The sequence below is a fragment of the Equus caballus genome, chromosome 28 (genome assembly GCF_041296265.1).
Source record: "Equus caballus isolate H_3958 breed thoroughbred chromosome 28, TB-T2T, whole genome shotgun sequence".
Lineage (NCBI taxonomy): Eukaryota > Metazoa > Chordata > Mammalia > Perissodactyla > Equidae > Equus > Equus caballus.
The window spans coordinates 37,629,439-37,647,257 of record NC_091711.1 but is presented as its reverse complement, the minus strand read 5'-3'; positions in this window follow the sequence as shown (position 1 = coordinate 37,647,257).

Genomic DNA, 17,819 nt, shown 5'->3' with positions numbered 1-17,819 from the left:
CTTTCAGCAAAGTGCCATGCCGTGGACAAGCATGGTACTGTGAGGGTTCAGAGGAGAAGCATCTTAATCAGACTTGGGAGAGTGAGAGAAGGCTTCTAGGAAGAAATGAGGATTAGCCCGAATATTGTAGGGTGAGAAAGAGTCCACTGGATGACTAAGAGGGAGTAGAACATCTGAAGAAACATTTAGTCTACTCAACATATATTTGCTGAGACTATATTATATTGTATGCTAGGGGCTAAGGACACAACAGTGGATGAAATAAATATGATCCCTGGCTTCATGGAAATTGCAGCTAAGTACTTCACCATGGATACCATATAAACTCCTGGTTAGCATCCTTGATAGGAAAAGAAAGTTGAGAGAGATTCATTTTGTAGAAAATGGACGAGGGTCAAAGAAAAGCCAAAATCAAGCCTGGTGTGGATACCATCAATGACTTTTAGTCTAGGGACTTGAACCAAAATCCTAGGGAATGGAGTGGTGTGACAGGGTAGCGTTTGATGCTACAATAAGATTGAGTTCAATGAAATGGCTGTACTTCTGAGTCTTTTGGTAGGAACCAAAGCTTTACAGCCAAGTGAGAGAAGGCCATGTGGGTGAACTGGAAGGTGAATCCTCAGGTATTCACTTGACAGTTGTTGGACCAGAAAAAATTTATCGAGTTGTTAAGGAAGTGGAGCGCTATCTCACCTCCCCAACTGCGAGGCAGGGAGAGGATGACCCTCCAGCTAAAAGGTCACTTAGCAGTCTGTAACAAGGGAAGAGGAGCTAGCAGATTCCGGCAGGTAGAAGAAAATGCCGGGCGTGGTCATTGGTGATCCCCTTCAGATACCTGAAGAGAAGGATAGAAGAATCTGGATAAGGTTGGGGTATGAAGGACTTCATGGTAGGAACTGAGCCAGGGTAACAACTTTATTGTGGTCCCAGAGAAGACATGATACCCCAGCTCAAGAGACACCACCTCTTGTTCAATTAGACTCCCTCTCTTTGAGGTCAGAACACAAGACCTCAGGCCAAGATCCCTTGAAAGACAGAATGGCTAAGAAAGTACTGTGAGCCTGATTGAGCAGGATGCCTCTGCCATCCCAAGCCAGAGCCCTCTTCTCCTACCACAGCAAAGGAAGTTTAGCTGACTTCATTAGCTGTGCGTGGCTTTCCCAAATGCCCATTTGCGACATGACTCCTATTATCTCAACAGAAGATGCATGGCCATGGTTGATCTCCTTGGAAACAAAGGTATTCCAAATATTTCTACATGGGTAGCAGAATGGAGTAAAAGAAGGCGAAGTAAAACCAGTGGCCAGTGTTGGGGAAGGCAAGAAACTCCACCACAGACGTTGAGAGATACATGGATAAAAGGCAAGTGTTCCCTTCTATATCAAATGACCGTTTCCCCTCTTGGCCCCCACAGGCTCCCTCCCACTCCTGTTTAGAAACATCTTACCTCTCCTTATTACCTGTGAGCCTTCTCTATCCTGCCCATCCACCAAGTGCCCACATGGTGTTAGGTTCAGCTGACCCCAAAATAAGCCTAGATCTGCTCACTGCTCTCTGAAAAGCCTTTTCCAGGAGACACAGGCCTTGATTCCCAGGACAGGAACCAGGACGTGAAAGGAGAGGTCTGGGAGGGGTGATCAGAGACTCACATCCTGGTGTCAGCTTATAATACAGTATTCCTTAAATGCAAAGTTTACTGGAGAGGGAAGACGATGAAGAGAGAACCCAATGGCATGATGGGCAGGAGAAAGTGCATCAACAGTGCAGCATTCAGCCTCATTTTACAAGTGAGGAGAAACAGGCTCAGAGAGACCCAGGGACTCATCAAATATCACACAGCTCATAAGTGGCAGAACCAAGCTGCGAACCCAGGTTAAATTTCAATTCCAAGTCCAAGTTGGAGATTACATCATGCCCACAATAATAGTCCTGGTTAACATTCGTTGAATGTTTACTATGTGCCAAGCCCTGTTCTAAGCACATTTTACATGAAATAATTCACCTAATTCTCGCAACAAACCATGAGGGAGGTGTTGGTATTCCTATGATGTAGATACTCATATTATACCCATTTTACAGATGAAAAAACTGTGGTCACCCAGTTAGTGGGTGATAACACTAGGATTTAAATCTTAGACAGTCTGGATCCAGGACTCCTGTTCTTAATCTCTGTGTCATACTGGCTTTCTAATTTTTGTCCATGATCAATAATCACTTCTCTAAGCCCTTGATGGAGAAATATGCACAGGTCAATGCCCAGCTAATCGAAGGCAAAGTAATTCTTGGTGTTATTAGCTGGAACTTAGGCTGAAAATCTAATGCAGACCTCTGGCAAGATGGACAGGGCAATGCACAGTACTCTTTCCCCTAAGATAAGCTTAAACACTTATGACCCCAAAAAGACTCAAGTTGTGCTCTCTTTTAACGTCAAAGCTTTGCCTCAGATCTTACCAGCATGAAGTAAGGTCAGCTCCCACGGAATAGGGAGGATCCTTAATCTGCGTTCCAGATTGTAAGGAGGTAGAACTGATAGCTTGCAGAGGAATTTGAATTTGGCCAGGAAAGAGTTTGGACTCAGGTAGAGAAACATCAGTGAAGAAGGTCAAAGTAATTGCTTGAGGATCGCATCCCAGAATTGTTTAGATCATATCACGGGCAACGGCTCTCAGAGCCCCATTCGCCAGACTAAGTCAGAAGCCAGCGTCCTGGAACTAGGACTCCAAGCTGATATGAGAAAAGGGGTAAGACTTGATGCTGAGTCCCCTGGAATTTCATCCTTGACTCTGAATCCCCCTTATTGCAGTCGGGCTTGAGGTGGAAGTGGCCCCAGCTGTAGGGGAACAGAGAACGAGGAGGAGTTACTAAAGACAGTCCACTGCATATGGCGGCCCATGTGCTTCACTGCAAACGGGGACATCTCAGAACAACCCTCGCGGTCAGTAGGGAAATAGAGAAGTGAAGTTATTGTCCAGCTCCCACTTGTACTGATTTATTCCCTTGTCCACTGATGTCAGGACACTCAGAGGGAGTGCCCCTTTATTCCTCCACTTCAACCATTTCATGGGATGTGAAACCATTTGAATTGGGGCCTCCAGGGCAATGGGCTTAGCTCCTGCCACCCAGAAACCTCTTTCTTTTTCTCAGGGCTGGTTGTGTAGAACCACTTAGGTTCAAGGTCTTCCTTTGCCCTTCTGAGCTCTGTCCTTCTGCACATGTTACTTAACCTCTCTGAGCCTCCAAATTCGCATCTGTAAAACTAAGAAAGATAACAGTGATGGTACCCAATTCAGTGGATAATTATGAAGATTAAATGAAATAGGTGGTGTAAAATGCTTGGCATCACGCTTGGCACATTATAAGACCTCAGTAGATGTTTGCTAATGCATCATTTTTCTTCTAGCATTACTGAGGTATAACTGACAAATAAAAATTGTATATATTTTAGGTGTACAATGTGTCATTTTGATATTCGTGTACATTGTGAAATCATTAGCACAATCAAGCTAATTAACATAGCCATTATTTTGAAGGTGGAAGAGTGCTGTGGAAACAAATCCCAATTGACACCAGCTCAGGGATTTTCACTACCCCCAGATCTGCCGGGTTAGCCAGTGAGGAAGCCCCACACCTACCAGTGGCTTACAAGTAGTCAGCACCCCCCTGCCCTGCTCCCTTGTTCCACAGCAGCCAGTGGGACACATCAGATGGGCAGGAGCTTGTGGCCCAGGGGGAAGGACAGATATGAGGGACCGGCAAAGCATTCCAGGAGACACAAAGTCAGATTCTGGGAACAGGGCATAACGCAATGCTCACTCTGTCCCAGCGAGTTTTCCAAGAAAGTTTGCAAAAAGCAAAAAAGAGAGAGTGAGAAAGCATTATTTTACTGACCTTAAAAACACTGACCTTTTAATCCATCCTTCCAAAGAGAAAATGGTCCGTGCTTCACAATTTCTTTGGAGTCAATGATCCTGAATACACTCCTTGAAACAGGCTTTCATAAATTTATTTGTGTACCAGTTAAAAAGATAATGAAGCGCTTCAATTCTGAGAACCAGCAGTCCTGGACAATTAAAAGACCCTAAATGGATTCGTCTCAAACTCTTCTCTTTTTGGACCCAAAGACCTGTCCTCCCAGTCTCACTCATTCTCATAATAATTCAATCAAAACAATACTCCCTGAGCATATTTTCTTGTCCAGTTCTAAGAATTCCCTGTAAAGAATACAGAATAAATAAGAAAATTGGGCCTCTATTCTCAAAGAACCTAGGCCAGGGACAAGGCAAAGTCAATGATTTATCCCACCAATATCATCAGGTGCCTCAGATGTAACAGTGACCCAGACAGACACCATCCTTAACCATATGGAGATTAAAATCTAAAAAGCTATTGAAAATGGGTAATGAGGAAACCCAAAGTGAAACTCAGGGGCCCAGATAAATGGTAAGGACAGGAAAGAAGCCGAAAGTGTCCACTAATTTGAGTGCCTGCTATGTGCCAACACTACGAAGGATGCCTTGCACATACTGTATCATCTAATTTTACACTGAAGGGGTACAAGTTGTGCCATTTTGTGAGGAAATATAACTGACTGGCTCAAGATGGCATAAAGAGTATGATGACAGAACTGAGATTTGAACCCAGGTCTAACTCCAAATGCGTGTTCTTTCAGCTATAGCAGGAGTGCTACAGCATGAAGACAAGTTAAGATGCTGGATCCAAGCCCCAAAGAATTGATTGGCTCCCAAATTTGTGGTACCTGCTAAAGCAAATTCCTCATTTGATACCAACGTTCACTGAATAACTTGATTTATCACAGTTTGAACATGTGTGCTGTTCTTCCCTTGACTCAGCCCACAGCCTCTGAAGAATTCCTGTTCCCAGCTCCCTTTAGAGTAAGATAGAATATTTTCCTGTTTGCTCCTGGGGAAGGCCAGTTTTAGTTTTCCAGGGCTGCCATAACAAATTACCACAAACTTGGTGGAAATTTATTGTCTCCCAGTTCTGGAGGCCCAAAGTCCCAAATCAAAGTGTCGTCAGGGCCGTGCATGCTCCTTCTGAAGATTCTAAGGGAGAATTCTTCCTGGCTCCTTTCAACCTATGGTAGCTCCTGGCGTTCCTTGGTTTGTGGCAGCGTTACTCCAATCTCTGCCCCTGTCTTCACATGGCCTTCTTCTTTGCGTCTCTGTGTCCTCTCTTCTTTTTCTAAGGACACCAGTCATTGGATGTAGGGCCTACCCTAAATCCAGGATGATCTCACCTTGGTGTCTTTCACTAAATATATCTGCAGAGACCTTATTTCCAAATAAGGCCATATTCTGAGGTTCTGGATGGACATGGGTTTTTGGGAGATACCCTTCAACACACTACTGGACCCTATCAATTTCTTTGTTTTATGAAGACAGGTAGATATTGCTCAACTCAAAATAGTCTTTCCTAAGCTTCTTATTAGGGTATGAGGGAAAAGTGGAAAGAACATAGTCTACCCTGACCTGAAAAGTTTGTATGGTGTTGTGGGGTATAGAGGTAACAATATGGAGCATGAGTGGTGAGAAATTGCTTTTATTGTTAATCCCATCACTTACCAACTCTGCGACCTTGGATAATTTATTTAACTGCTCTAGGAACTCCATTTCTCAGATAAGGAAATGGAGGCTTAGAGAGGTTTAGAAATTGACAACCGCCCACCAAAGATTTTTGTTATCTCTTCAATAGCATAGATCATTGCTTGAAAGTAGCTCACCAGCCAAAGATTACATTTCAAGTTCACCTTTCATCTAACTGGGCCCTGTGACAAGATCTTGCTGATGGAATGTGTGTCACCTCCAAGCTGAGTTGGTTAAAAAGTGATTATAGTTTCTCCATCTTGTATTTTCCCCATATGTAGACTAAATGAAGGGGACTCTGAGGGTTTAGGAGAGGATGCAGCCCCAAGATGGGCAGAGTCTGAGTCCCTGAATAACCACATGGAAGGCCACCCAATAACGAGGGTCACAAACGTCAAAGCGTTAAATGAAAAAGTAAACATCTATTGCATGGTCGCTTAGATTTGGGACTTTATTTATTATGGTATGTAATACCACCCTATATAATACCCCACCCAAAGTCAAGGAATGGGAAAGCTGAAATACAACTAAAATCTTCCTTCAAATCCCATATTCTTCCCACTATACTTTCCTGCTCCAGGATATGAAAGGGAGCAGGACCTGGACTCAGGCCAGAATCTCCATCCCAGAGTCAAGAGGAGCATTTGGCTGGAATAGAGCTTATCCTAAATCTCTCTGGAAATTGAGCGTGATGGATGAAATGTGGAAAAGCAAGTGTTAAGGGGCTCACAGAGTAGTACTGGAAAAGTTGATTGGGTGAATCAGCCTGAAGGTGGAGGGCAAGCTTAGGGCCACATTTGAAGGGAAATCTCCACATGGATGGGCAAGTCAGTTTCTGCAAAGGAAGATGTCCTTGAGATGCAGAGTAACCTCTTTCAGAAGTACCACTTCCTCATTTTCCATACAACCAGCCCAACACAGAACCACTTCTCAAAGACATTTTTTTGTTCTTTTAATAAACCTAAGCTCTCTCTCCTCTCTCCTGCGACAGAAATGTATGAACCCAACATAAAGAAATCCCTGACTACAAATTCAAACATCGGATATTAAAAGTTAAAAAAATAAAATAAAAAGAACACTTCTTGTATAGTATATTCTTTTGAAAGGCCTTTGTATTTCCCATTATTGAAGTGACGGTATTTTATTCAGCCAAACATAAGAAATTTGAAGCCATTGTGGAATATCCAGAGGAAGTTTGTAGATAGAATTTTCTGGCTGAGATTAAAGGCATGTTTGAGCAAATGCTTAGCATTTTGTTACACACCAGAGATCCCATCAGAGCTGGGGATTTGTTAGGTGGTGGAAGGGGCTTTATCGTTGCATTTAATGCTTGTGTTATACTTAGCTTTGTACGTTCAGAGCACTGGATTTGAAGACCGACAGACATGATGTTCAGGAATTCATCATAAGGTTCTGGTTCTTGGAACGCAAAAGAATACCCAGATCCAGCCATCCTGGCTTCATGCCAAGAGAGAGACACTTCCAAGAGACAATGACAAATGGGAAAACTCAGTAAAATTTTATGATTAGTTGGGCTTGTGCCCAAAACCACATGCAGAGTTCTCTGGCAAATTTAACTGGAGAATGAAGAGGTGTTCATCTGAAGCTTGGGAGGGAGGGAGCTACTCCAACCCCATAGACCCAACCCCCCATTTACCAGGTGACAGCATTCAGTCTGAGAGAGAGAGGGAGAGAAGCTATCATCATCCTAGCACTGCCTTTGTCTGTATAGTCATACTGCCCACTAGTACACCAAGCCTGATCAGATTTCCAGAATTTACCTATCAGATGAAGAACTCCTGAATGCAAGGTGAAAGGAAAGCAAAGTTGGGGTGGGGTGGGGCGGGGGAGTGGAGGCAAATCATTTGGATACATCTCACTCCCTAAAAACCCACCCTCCCTCAAAACACAACCCTCCCTCTTACTGTGTGTGTGCCCTTGGGAAAGTCACTGGTCCTTCTGCCTTGACCTTCCTCAGATGATTGACATGGGCAATGAAAGGAAAAAAATAGCTACAATATTTAAAGCAATACCTAGGCTCTATAGAGGTGGTTCCTTTCCTTGTTCAGATCAAAATAGGCCCTAGAGACTAGCAGGGAGTCTCAGCTGAAGGTGGAGGTCAGGTGGCCTCAGCTGGAGACAGAAGGATAGCAAAGTGAGAAGGGAGCCGGTCTGAGAGGGATTCAGGAGTAGGATGACAAGATAAGAACTGGAACAAGAACTGGAATTCTTGGATCAGAAGAAACAAGAGCCAGGCTCACTCTGGGACTGGAGTGCTGGTCATGAAGAGATCCTCAGCTAGGCTCCCCATCCAAGGATGTTTTTTCCCCTCTGATTAAGGAGCTATTTAGTTCCAGAGCCTGAGGCAAGCCAGGCCTGCTTTAGGGACTAAATAGCCTGTGCTGCAGGGGATCAGAGAAATATGGGGGCAGGGAGCCAAGCAGGTTATTATGGATTCCAGGTGCCAACCTACAAAGAAAGTGGAGTCTAGCAATCACAGGCCGGAGAACTGCCAACCCTTTTGACAATTGTCATTTGATTTGATTGTTCTGAGGCAGCATTGCTCAGCAGTAAATACACTTCAGAGGTTCACAGAGAACTCGGGTATTCTGGTGGCCACTGTGGTGTGATGAACAACTGAATAACTCTATCAAAGAGGGGGTGGGCCACGGGAGGGAGGGAGATGGCTGTGAAGGGAACTGTGCTGCCCTATTGTTCTGGCAGAAAAATCTCCAGGACTCAGAGCTGAGAGTTCCTCTTCTGGGCCCTGATCCCTGATCTGGAAGTTTTTTCAAGGTCATTTTTGTTCAGAGCTCTCTGTTCTACTAGAGAGGCCAAGGATAGCCGGGCTTTTGTAGGTCTTCTAGAAACTGAGCGTGTACAAGGGGTTCTCCTTAACCAGGGCTGTTAAATGAAGGTTATATAAAGTAATGATAATTACTTATATTTACTGAATATTCACAATTTTCAAAGCACTGCATAAGTGCTTTCTAAGGATTATCTCATTTAAGCCTCTAAATAACCTTATGGATTCAGAACACTTATAATACCCATTGTTTTGATGAACAAATCAAGGCTCATGCATGTTAAATAACATCCCCAAGAACACACAGCTGGTCAGCAGCCCATCAGGAACTCTCTCCAATGTCCGCACCCCAAACTACACTGCCATGCAGCCAGGAACCTAAGAGCCTGGTTAGAGCACACATTTGACCCTATTCCCTCCAGGATGCACTTGGCTGCAAGTAATAGATTGCTTGACTGAGAGTAGCCTAAAGCACAAGAATAGTTACTATTTGCTAAAGAAAGTCAGCACCTCATCAAAGTAAGGTCTCTGGCCAAAGTCTGTAAAGTTTTCTTGGCCTTTCCCTCATGGTGGAAAGATACCACCACAGCTGCAAGTATTAAAATCCCTAACATTTCTCTGCTCCCCTTTACAGCGAGACTCTTCAAAATAATTTCCCATATCTTCTCTTTCTCCTTCATCTCCTGCCATTCTTTCTGGAACCCAATCCAGTCAGGCTATTTTTTGCACCAACCCCACTGAAAACGTTTCTTTGAAGGTCACCAGTGACCTCCGCATTGCCCAACCCAACAGTCAATTCTCAGTCCTGACTCCTGCTTAACCCACTAGGGGCATTTGATACACATGACAATTCCCTCCTTTGTGAAACAGTTTCTTACTTTGTTTCCAGGACACTACTCACTCTTGGTCCTTCTTTCATCTTCTGGTCACTCTATCTTAGTCCCCTCTGCTGGCTTCTCCTCATCGTTTCTGTTGGTGTGCTTCAGGGCTCGGGAATTAGACCTCATTTTTCTGTATGTCCTAAGCCATCCCTAGAGAATATTATCTAGTAGGGCTTTAAACACCATTTATAAACTTATTACTCTAAATTTATGTCTCCAGCACTAAATTCCAGACCTAAATATAAAACTGACTTTTTTGACATCTCCACTTAGATGTCTCCTAAGTCTACATGCCCCAAGCTGAACTTTTGGTCTCACTCCCTTCCCCAAATCTAATTCTTCCTCAGTTGATCCTCCTCAAGAAAGGACAACTCTATTCTTCCAGTTGCTCAGGTCCAAAACCTTGGAATCCTCCTTGGCTTCCATTTTTCTTTATCATCCTGCATCCAATCTGTCAGAAAATCCTGCTGGGTCTATCTTTGGAATAAATCCATAGTCAGATTACTTCCTACCACCTCTTCTACCGCCTCTCTGGTCCAAGCCACCATCATCTCTTATGTGGACGATCACAATGGGCTCTTACTGTTCTCTGTGCTTCCATTTTGGGCCATTATATTACATTCTCCAAAGAGCAGCCAGAGTCATGTTTTAAAAACACGAATGACTCCTTAACTCTAAATGTTCTAATAGCCTTCCTACTCACTCAGCTCCCTTCTAGAGCCGAAAAAGCCCATCCTCTCACCCCCGACTACCTCTCTGATCTTAATTCCTATCCCTCTTGTGTTATCTCAGTGTAACTGTGGGTTCTGACTTTACCAGTAGGTTATATAATCTATTTAGGTCATCATGACCAGAATTTTTTAATGAAATACAATAGAACAAAATAGACAATCTCGGAGTACATTGTACATAATAAAAGCAAGTATTCTTTTGTGAAATTTTGAATTCAGTTTGTAAGTACAAGTGACTGTGTGTGTGTGTTTGTGTACTAGGTCCCAATATAAAATTTGTGTTTCACGGTGGATCATGGCCCAAAAGTTTGAGCCCTAGCTCACTCTGCTCCGGTCATTCAGATCCCTTTTAATTTCCCCAACATGCCAATGATACCACCACCTGAAGGACTTTGCCATCTGCCTGGAATTCTCTTGCACCAGATATCTGCTCCCTCACTTCTTTCCAATCTTTCCTCAAGGTTCTCCTGATGATAAAAGTCTTGTCTGGTCACATTATATAAAACAGCAATCTCTTTATCGGTCCTACCGGGCTTGATGTTTTTTCGTATTACTTCTCACCACTTGACTCCTATAGGTTAATTTTTTAAACTAGTTTCTTGGCTGCCTTCCTCCTGTGTAAGTTCCATTAGGAGAGGGATTTTTCTGTCCTGTTCTCTACTGTTTCTAGAGATCTTTCTTTAGTTCCTGGCACATAGTAGGGATTCAATACATATTTTTTAAATAAATGAACTACACAAACCAAGCAGGAAGGATGAAGAACAGCCGCAGAAAAGATCCTTTACCCATTACACGCTGTCTTTTACCAGTGAAGTTAGCCAGCAATTTTCCTCTTTCATCTCATTGTTCAGAAATGGGTCTTACAACCACTTCTGGAGCAATCTTGGTCAAAGAGGAATTCAAGTGTCATAGCTGGTTTAGACCCATCACGATTCATTCCAAGGGTGTACGGTAGAAGCTTTCCACCTGGCGCCTGAGCAAAATTGGGTTCTATTAGCCAGGAAGAACTGGGCGTACAAAGGGGATGGCTGTCAGTAGGTGATTAGCGGACCTGACACAAAGACTTCTTAATTATCAGACATGCTCACAGTGAGATATGAGGCCTCTGCTCTTAAGGAGCATGCAGTGTGGAGGCAGAAGCAGCAAAGGAAGGCTAAGCGAATTGTTCAAAACCACAGAGCCAGCAAGAAGTGAAGCTATAATTCTACCTCAGGTTGTTCTGCTCCAATATCTTCCTTTCTAAACTTTGTGACGTTGACCACTTTTTTCTATGAATTTCAACCTTTTCAACTTGTAAAAAGGGCATGTCATTGCCTTTTCAGGATAATGTGAGAACTTCATAGCAGAAAGGACTAAGATGCAGTTTGCAGGTCTTAGAATGACTCTATGATTGTGCTTTATGGGAGACAGAGTTTTGTTTGGCAGGGCTTTCTCATTCTTCGAATGGAGAAACTACCCCTCCATCTGAGCCATTGGTTTTTCTTGAAAATCTATGAAGCGTATAAAAATATAAAATTCCTAGACTTAAAGCTTGGGTGTTTTAGTTCGAATCCCAGCTCTAGCTGGGTGACTTTGGGTAAATCACTTTAAACTCTCTGAGCTTGAGTTTTTCTCTGTAAAATGGTGATACCTATGTCATGAGATAGTTTTGATTACCAAACAAGAAACATATACATGTATATAATATGATGTAAAATGGATGAGCAATAATAGTATTGATAATGCAATTAATCTTCAACGTTCACGATATCCCACCATATTTTAACCCTTTTGAGGAGAGAAAGGGCTAGTTAACTTCTAGTTTCTCTTTGTCACTTTCATGTTATATTCTCTGCCCTAACGAGTCAAATCTCAGCAAATATTATCCTTTCTAGAGATGGGAATAAGGCATTCCTCCAGGGTATTTGATCTCTCTCATTAGAAGAGGCAAGAGAAGCCTCTTTCCAAAGGCTGGGTATGCTCCAAGTTGGAGAGGAAGAAGCTAGACACCAGGGCGGAATCATGAACTGAAAGCTTACTGCTTCTCTAAATAAGCAGAGTTCCTCACCCATTTTGGGCTCTGTGTCTGGGCATCAGATTGGAAGCCTTCTTATCTGCCTTTCCCAGCTCCTGGCTCAGACTCAGGACAGGCCCCAGCTCCGTTGTAACAGCAGCGAGAGCTTAGTTGGTTGATCTCAGGGGATATCGACAAATTCATATCCAAAAATGGTGAATGCACATTTTTGCATGAGGCACCTTTCTAAGTTCTGGGCGTCAAGCTATGAATAATATAGAGAAAGTGTCTGTTTTGATGAAGCGTATATGATAATAAATTTTGGAACAATTAAACTAATAAAGTAGCTTCAGCTCTATGTAAGGTGCTGTGAAGAAAATTGAGTAGAGTAATTGATACGGTGACAGAGGGTGGGGAAACAGCACACTATTAAATGAGGCAGTTTAGGGAAAATTTCTCTAAGCCACATTTGAGCAGAGATAGGACAAATATGTGGTAAGTTGTATTACTTTTCTTTCAAATACAGGCAGACCTCACTGTACACAGTCGTGTGGGGTCATAAAAGTGATCGTATCAGCTGAACAAAGCAATCTTAATAATGGTAAAAATTCTGATTGTTCTATGACCTTGAAATATGTTTGTCAAAACATTACTCTTACTGTCATTTGTAAATCTATAGAGAAATGAGAAAATAATAAAACTAACCCAATAGTCCTATTTCCCTTCCTATGTATCCCCTCTCTGTGACAGGATTATGTGTTTCTGCCCCATTGGCATTAGATTTGCTGAGGACAATGGAATGTGAGTGGAAGTGATACATGTAACTTCAGAGTAAAGTTTTAAGAGTCAGCTCTTTCTTCACCATGTCTCTCTTTTTGGTCCTAATAGGGGCTGCTCCATATGCTGGCAAAGTAAGATGATACACAACAAGCTACAGACAATCTCCAGTGCTCTTGTAAGGTGGATGAGAAACAAATCTTCATTGTTCTAAGCCAGTGGTTATTAAACTTCAGTGTAGACCAAAACACCCAGAGGGCTTGGTAAAGCAAGATCAATGGGCTCCATCCTTAGACTTTTTCATTCAGTAGGTCTGGAAAAGAGACGAAGAATTTGCATTTCTACTAAGTTCCCAGTTGATACTGATGCTGCTGGTCCAGGGAACACACTTGGAGAATCACTGTCCTAAGCCACAAGATTTGGGGGTTCAATTGTTATTGCAGCATCACTTAGCCTGTGCTGACCGGCACACAGCAGAATAAACCAGTTATGTACAGATATAGGAAAAGAGTAATTCAGGTGGAAGGTACTTTAAGGCTTTGGAATCAGACAAATTGGAGTTAAAATCCCCTATCATGTGTCATCATGTGTCACATGAGGCATTGTGCCAAGATTCATGAAGATGTGTGAGAGGTCCTGCTGTCAAGTAGTCTATTCCCTTTGGCATGTTTATCTAGATTAAAAAACGGCTCCCTAATTATTTTTATTACCCAACAGAGTGACACTTATGATTCCTCTAAGTGCCTTTACACTGAATCAGGATAGGCCAATTTGAGTATTTCTCACAGAAATTTAAAATTTGATTAAAGATATTCTAGATAAACCTGATCTATGAATGCAGAAGATGTTAACTCAAGATTCTACTGTGTGTCCATGGTAGTTTAGCATGTTCAATGAGGAGCAAGAAAAGACAGCCTTCAGAAAAATAGGAAGTAATTGTTCAAAGAAAAGGAAGCATATGAGCTAGCGAGATTGTCCGATGTTTCCAGATCCTGGCACCAATTCTTTCCCTGAGGCTCAGCTGCCTTCTTGCCCTTAAGTGACATGAGACACTTCCGCATTTTTATAATGAAGTCCCCTGGTCCTTCCACTATGGTTTTTGCTTTAGCAATCTCCATTGGGTATCCATAACTTACATCTAAAGACATATAAGAATGGAGTTTCTAAACAAAGAATACAATACACTGTGAGAAGTGTAATGGTATTGGTCTGTTGGATGTACTCTGAATGATTCTGATGAGTTTGATGATCCTAACAACTCTGGCAAACACATTATCCTTATGCTGTAAGATTGCAAGATATGTTTAATTATATGTTTCTTTGGCAGTGTTTAAACATACAGTAACTCATAAGATCTCCTCCCCAGCTGACCAGACACTGTTTTTAGACAGGATGCCCCATAGGGAATGGTAGGAGGTGGGATATTTGTGCTCAGAGCCAAGGAAGGAGAAGTCTTAGAAGGAAGAGGCTTTATGGTAAGGCTTTACCAGTACCACCCTAATCCCAACCTCAGGTCTTGGAAGTGTGCCCTGTTTGGTTCTAGTAACCAACTCAGACATGCTTCCTGCACCTCAGAACTTGAATCCTTACCTTGATCACTGATGTGTGACATTATCTGCTGCTGGAAATATTTGTTTTCATTTTCAAACTGAGGTCTGTTCAGGACATATACTACCAATGGGATAAGCCACAGCTGTATTCCTAGGTGCATTGTTTCCTTCGTTTATTCATCCATCCATTCATTCAATCATCCATTAAAAATCTAATTATCAATCATCTATTATGAGTCAAATCTCATGTTGTAGATAAACAGACATGGTAGATATAAATATAAATTCAACATGATTCCTGCCTTCCAAACCTCTGAGGTCTTATGATAAGTAAGAGCATGGACTTTAGAGTTTCTTCATCTTTGAAATGATGACTTGTTCATCATAAATTGTTTTAAATATTTGTTGAGGTAATTCATGAAAATGAAGCACTAAGAACAGCCTGGTATTCTGATAAGTATTTGCATGGTATCTATTTTTCCATCCTTTTACTTTTAACCTGAGTCTTTATATTTAAAGTGGTTTCTTGTAAACAACATATAGTCAAGTGTTCCTTTTTTATCCTATCTGAGCATCTCTGGAGTGTTATACTATTTTGATTTAATGTAATTACCAATATAGTTGAATTTCAAACTACCATATTGCACTTCTGTTTTCTTTTTATTCCATATGTTCTTTGTTCTTTTCCCCCTCTTTTCCTGTCTTTTATTGAATTAAGTGAGTGTATTTTAGAATTTCATTTTGTCTCTACTGTTGGCTTGTTGGTTATATTTCTTTCATTTATTTGTTTAGTGGCAGCTCTCAAGTTTACGTTATACAACTTTAATCACAGTCTACCTTCAAACAATACTATATCATTTCATAAAAAGCATAAGAATTTCATAGTAGCATATTTCCTTTTCCCCTTCCCGTCCCTTGTACTATTGTTATCTTACAATTTTCTCATACATGTTATAAGCCCCACAATATATTGTTAATATTTTTGCTTTAAACAGGCAACTAACTTTTAAAGTAGTTAAAAAATGGGAAAAAGGTATTTTATATTTTTTCCAGCATTGACCACTTCTGGTGGTGTCCGTTCCTTTTTGGAGATTGAAATTTCTGTCTGATAGCAATTCTCCTTCTGCCTGAATAGCTTAACAATTCTTGTAATGCATTTTTTCATAAATCGTCATAGTTTTTCTTTTTCCAACTATTTTTGAAAAATATTTTCACTGGATAAACAATTTTTCCAGTTCAGTTCTTTAAACATATCCCTCCAATGTCTTCTGGCTTGTATACATTTTGATGGGAAGTCTGCCATAACTATTAAATTTGTTCCTCTGCACGCTCTATGTCTTTCTTTGGATCTGGCTGTTCTTATTTTCTCTCTATTACCTGTTTTCAGCAATTTAACTGTGATATGCATTTGTGTGATTTTTCTGAATGCTCACTCAAGGTTCACTGAGCTCTTTGCTTCTGTAAGTGTATAGTTTTCATTAAATATGGACTTTTTTTAGCCATCACTTCTTCAAATACTTTTCCTGTTTCCCCTTTCCTTCTCAAATTCTAAGTACATATATGTTAGATTGTTTGACATTCACCCACAGGACCCAGCAGATTTCCTTGTAGCCTATTGTAGAAGGTGTGAGTTCTCTAAACTTGGGGTTCCTAAGCTGTGGTGTAAACTTTCCTGGGCCTCTCCAAGTTCCTCCTGTGGGACTTAGGGGGCAAAGGAAACCAACGTACACCTGAAGCTTATGCTGCCTGCTGTGCTGTGAGCAATCAACACCCTTTGTCTCTGACTCAGGAGTTTCACGTCTTCTGCCAGCACCCAGAAAACTGTGCCAGCAGGGTAAAATCACAGATGCATCACAGTTCTTGACTGTTGACTCCATGCCCTCCCTTATACCACACAGTCTAGGCCAATTGTGATATTCCTATTCCCTTTGGCAGAGATCGACTGAGGTGTGGACATGAGCTCGGATTCCAGCCATGAGCTTTGAGAGGAAGCTAATGTTATGGTGCTTCTGAGCAGATCTGTCTGTTTTCTAAGAGAGAAGAGGAAGGTGGAGAGGAAACAGTCAGGGGCAGGGGAGCAGAATGGAGAAAAGAAATGGAGGCAACATGGGCTCTGGCCCTGTTTTCCTACTGAACGTGCTTGGATGAGTAGCCACTGTTATCAATCCAAAGATCAGTCCAAAAATGCTGAAAACAGCAGAGCAGAAAGATGGGAAGAACCTGGGGCCTTGGTCATATGTCGAGTTAATGACTCAACTAACCCTGGAAGCCTTCTACATTTGAACTTTGCTTTCTTGAGATAAATTTCCTTATTTTTTTTTTACCAGTTTAAATCAGAGTTTCTGTTCTTTTCAGACATTATCATCCTACAGAAAAAGAGAGAGAGAAACAGAGAGAAAGACAGAGATATCATGAGAGGAACAGAAAAAGGGAAAGACAGAAAGAGAGGAAAACAGAAAGAAAGAGGAGAGAGCATCAGAAAGAAAGAAATATTCAGAAGAGGCATCCTGAGGCCCTGATATGGACCACAAACATTTTTCACACTCAAGGACAGAAAAGACCAAACAGTTAGAGGAGACATCACTGGAGATGTCCCAAGTTCATTACTTTCTACCTCAGTGATCATGGACAGATAATAAAATTCTTCCACATCACAATTTTCTCATCTGAAAAATATTGCCTACATCATGGAGTAAAATATTCAGCAAATATTAGCTTTTCAAAAGTCATTATAGGAGCTAATTTATTGGTTGTCAAAGGACTTTCTTTCAAGATTACTTTGACAATGATGGAAGAGGAGGAAGTAGATGCTGAGGTAAGGAGGAAGAAGGAAAAGTATAAAAGATCTTATAGAGTTCAAGAATGGATGAAACAATTTTCGGCATTCTGAAGACCCACACTGGTAGAAGTGGATGAAACAAGTATCTTCAGGGATCTCCATGTACATCCAGGAGTGATTTGGGGAGGGGAAAGGGGAGATGTGTATACTTCACTTTCTCCTTCTATAACCTTGAGAAAGTGAGTTGGGAAGTAGCTTCTTTGGTCCCCATCTGCTGATGTTCTAATATGGGAAGCCATTAGGAAGGAGTTAACCCGAAAGGCTCTGATTCTAAATTACTTGTAATCCCTCTTCCCACGGGGTGAATAGATAGAAGTCCCTGCCTTAAAGAGTCAGTGTTCATGCAGGAAAAAAGAAACCATACTAGGTATTTCAAAAAGAAAAGATGTAATACAAGGAACTAGTTATGAAGGTGTTACCAAGACTGAGAAAACAAAAGGAAGAAGGTGTGATAACCTGGGGATGAGTAACTGCAGGAAGCAGCGACCATCCCAGGACTGGAGGAACAGAGGGGAGGAGATGGTGTTAGCAGAGCCCAGGAGTGCGCTCACCACACCCTGCTGGGATATCTGTGCTGGAACTGCCCAGGGGAGACGGCCCCAGTCAGCGCTAAAACCATGGAGGAAGGCTGTCTTTCGA